This window comes from Chionomys nivalis, chromosome 12, assembly GCF_950005125.1.
Source record: "Chionomys nivalis chromosome 12, mChiNiv1.1, whole genome shotgun sequence".
In the NCBI taxonomy this organism is placed as follows: domain Eukaryota; kingdom Metazoa; phylum Chordata; class Mammalia; order Rodentia; family Cricetidae; genus Chionomys; species Chionomys nivalis.
The window spans coordinates 57,168,044-57,172,445 of NC_080097.1; the positions used below are offsets into that span (position 1 = coordinate 57,168,044).

General features: G+C 35.6%; 1 pseudogene; it reads left to right on the forward strand.

Annotated features, from left to right (window-relative positions):
* The first annotated feature begins 1,100 nt into the window (after positions 1 to 1,100).
* LOC130884671 (T cell receptor alpha variable 9-2-like) lies at positions 1,101 to 3,814 on the forward strand (annotated as a pseudogene).
* Positions 3,815 to 4,402: the final 588 nt, after the last annotated feature.

The window sequence follows — 4,402 nt, forward strand, 5'->3', positions numbered from 1 at the left end:
TCATATTAAAATATCTAGGGATAAATCTAATAAGGGAATTTTAATACTTCTACAAGAAAAACTTTAAATCTCTGAAGAGAAAGGCTGAAGAAACACTAGAAAATGGAAAATTCTCTCCTGTTCATGAATTAATAGAATTAATGTTGTGGAAATTTAAATCTTTGAAAGTGATTTAAAGATTTAGTTCATTTCCAATTGAACCCCACAACATCCTTCACAGAAATAAGAAATAAAACACCTATATCCATACAAAAACACTCAGAACGTGAAATAGACAAGACCAAAAGAGAAATGCTACACAGCATATAATAATTAAAACATTAATTATACATAGAACAGAAAGTATAATGGAAACTGGCCAAGAAAAAAATCATAGGTCACATTTAAAAACAGAAATTAATATTAATCTATTAATAACTGGCAATTTCATTACCCTACTTTCTTGGGTAAAGAGTTCACCTGGACAAAATATTAAAAGAGAAAACATCAGAATAAATTGAAATTCTACACCAAGTGGACTGAATAAATACTAGCAAATACTCTACCCAAATGACAGAGAATGCGTAATCTATTCATTCTAGAATGGACCACATTCTGGGACTTAAAAAAATCTTAAATCATTCCTTGTATTCTATCTGACAACAATTCAATAACACATACAAATATATATATATATATATACATATAATATATATAAAATATGTATGTCTTTATATATGACAGAATTTCATTATTTTTTATATCTGAAGAGAGTCCTATTGTGTATATTTCTTCTACTTCTTTTTCCCCCATACAATGCACCCCAATCACACCTGATACCCATTCCTTCCAAATTCACCCTCTCACCCTGTATCCTGCTCCCAAAAGTAAAAAATACACCAAATTTAAATTGTGTTGCTCATATACTCATTGCAGCATGGTCAATCTCCCACTGACCAGCCCCTTAATGATAGTTGAGTTCTGCCTCCAACCTCCAGAAACTATCAACTGTGAAGAGATAACTTCAACATCTTTATCGCAATTATTAAGAACTCTCTTCAAAAGCTTCCTTCTTTCTTTTTAGGGTAGAGGGTAGGGAGAGATTGTCACAGAAGCCATCAATGTCTCTCATTCTCAATTATGATTCAGTAGCTGTAGAAACTACAGCAAAAGAAGCTTCCTTGCCGGTAACAGCCAGCGGCAGCACAGATCACAGACTTCTGGCAGCAGCATGAACTACAGACATTATGTTAAATGAAATAAGCCAATCACAAAAAGACAATACTGCATAATCTCTTTCATAAGTAGAATAGAATATTGATATTACTGAAGTTGAAAATAGAATGGTAGTTACCAGAGTCCTGAGAGAGCAGAAGGATGAGGAGATGAGGCAGACAGAGTACAGCTGTGAGCACTAGAGTAAGGAGTTCTGGTGAGCCACTGCACTGTAAGATGACTAAAGTTGTCAAGCATGTTTTACGTACTTCAAAAGTACAGAAGAAAGGATTTTTAATTTTTTTACCATAAAGAGATGAGAAATATTTGAGGAGATACATATATGTTCAATGGAATAGAACAATATAAAAATGTATTTTATAATCTTTGTTTTTATATGAGTAAAAATATAATTAAGTAAAAACTAAAATAAATAAGTAAATAAACTGTTAAGTTTCAATCCAATTCACCCCACAAAATAAAATACTCCAGTAAATAGACAAATACATGGATATTAAGCAACTCATTATTAAATAATGAAGAAATCAGAGAAGAAATTAAGAAACAAAAAATTTCTTTGAGCTAAATAAAACTACAAAAAATACAACAAAACATTTTGAGACACATTGAAAGTAGTACTAAGAGAGAATTTACAGCTCTATTTACCTACATTAAAATTAAGAAAAAGCATAAATAAATGGCTTAATTATTAAACTCAAAAATTTTGAAAAGAATAAGGAAAATCCACAACCAGTTGATGACAATAAATAATAAAAAACAAGAGCAGAAATCAATGAGATAGAAACAAAGCAAACAAAAAAAGAGTCAATGTATCTAAAAGTTTGTTCTTTAAGAAGACTGACAGATGAACATAATCTCTAGCCCAACTCAACAAAAGAAAAAAAAGAGGCGACCCAATTTATCAGTATCAAAAGTGAACAGGAAAACATGACAACAGATACCAAAGAAATTAAAAATATTATGAGGGAATATTTTAAATACTTATACTGTTAAGCTTTAAAAAGATCTTCAGAACAGATATACTGATAGCAGAATTCCATCGGACAATCAAAGAAGATCTATAGCTGATCTTTATTAAACAACTAAGGAAAATACAATGAAAAAAAAGCATTCTTAAACTCCTTTCTTGAAGCCACTATTTTTCTGATACCCAAATTAGGCAAAGATACAACAGTAAAAAATAAAACTACAAGACAATATCCCTGATGAAGATAGGCTTAAAATTACATTTTTTATTTATTAGATTCTTTAAAAAATACTATCCAAATTCCCACTCCTCCCTCTCCTCCCATTCCCTCCATACACCCTCCCACCCCACGCCCTGTAAACCTAAGAGAGGGTAAGGCACATTGCCTTGTGGAAGGTCCAAGGCCCCCTTACTACATCTAGACTGAGCAAAGTATACATCCAAAGAGAATAGGATCCCAAGAAGCCAGTACATGCAGTAGAGATAAATCCCAGTGACACTGCCAGTATACTTGAAACTATGACCACACTGGCTGTATCTCTGGATGCAGGTATGGTTCAAAATAGACAAGTCAATACACAAATGGACTTAAAGACAAAAAAAATACTTAATCATCTGATAAACACAGAAAAGACTTTAACAAAATCCAACATGTCCTCATGATAAAAGTCCTGGAGAATGTAGGGCTAGAAGGAACATACCTCAACACAATAAAAACTATACATGAGAAACCCACAGCCAATATCATCATAGATGGAGAAAAGCTTGAATAATTCCCTTCGGTGTCAGGAATGAGAGAGGGATTTCCACTAGCCCCATTCCTTTCCACATTGATCTTGAAGTACTAGTTGAAGCAATAAATCAAAAGAAAGAAATTTAAGGAATACAAAAAGGGAAAGAAGAAGTCAAACTATCCATATTTGCACATGATGTGATAGTATACATTAGAGATCTCAAAATTGTACCAGATTTTTTATCTAGGTGGCGTGAAGGATGGACTCTTCTCCAGGCTTCGTGACTGCTATACTCCTTGTACTCGGTAAGTAAAGTAATTTAAAATTTTCACACTTTTATGTCAAAAAAATTTGAACCCTGAATTCATCCAAGAGCTTTGTCTTTAAGGTGTCATACATATCTGTTTCATTTTTGTTTTTTCCTCTAGCAAGGACCCATGGGGAATCAGTGACACAGACAGAAGGTCAAGTGACCCTCTCAGAAGAGGACTTTCTTAGTATACACTGCACCTATTCAGTCTCAGGGTACCCAGCCCTGTTCTGGTTCATGCAGTACCCCGGAGAAGGTCTACAGCTCCTCTTCAGAGCCTCGAAGAACAACGAGAAGAAAAGTGGCAGAGGTTTTGAAGGTACGTATGATAAAGGATCCAGCTCCTTCCACTTGCAGAAAGCCTCGGTCCAGGAGTCAGACTCGGCTGTGTACTACTGTGCTCTGACTGACACAGTAGGGAAAACCATAGGGGAAGCTGAGCACAAACTCAGTACCAGCGACCTGACTGCTGAGCTCCTGCTTCTGGGTACAACAAGAAGTAGAGTCTTCCATTCTCAGCTCCTGACTGAGACTAAAGCAAAATCTGATGCAAACGTGCCCCGTACAGAGAATGAGATGCCCCAGTAAAGTCATGTGGTTAGGAAGTTTTCTGCCTGTCATAGGAGATGGAGTCTGTCCTCCACATTTTCTTCCACAGCTCTCTGGTAGAGCTAGCTGAATTATATAATTGCAGGGAACAGGGCGCTCCGGGAAAAGGGACCTCAGCATAAAGTCTTCTGAAAGTATAGAGAGAGGTGACAGGGTAGTTCAGAGTCTCCAATCATAGGATTCCTCTAGAGAACGAAGGGAAAGAGAGGAGAACAGAGCCAGGGCTGTCAGACAAACACAGAGGCGGAAAGGGACTTCAACTGCATGGAGAAAAAAAAAAAAAAAAGGAAAACTTGTGCAGTTAGTAAGATCAGGTTAACTCTAAAACACAAAGTTGAGGGCCAAGGTGGAACTTTTGAGAACTCCAAGTACCTCCATAGCAGTTCTCGAAAGAGTAGTTTCAGTGCTTGTGAGAGGGCAAACATACAACTTAAAGCCTGTCAAATAAAATACATGCAGCATAAACCATGCACTGTCTACACTCTCCCAAAACGTTTAAATCATTTTCTGTTACTTCTGGAATACAATACAAAGTTCAGACTGTGGTATACAATGTTCCACAGGATT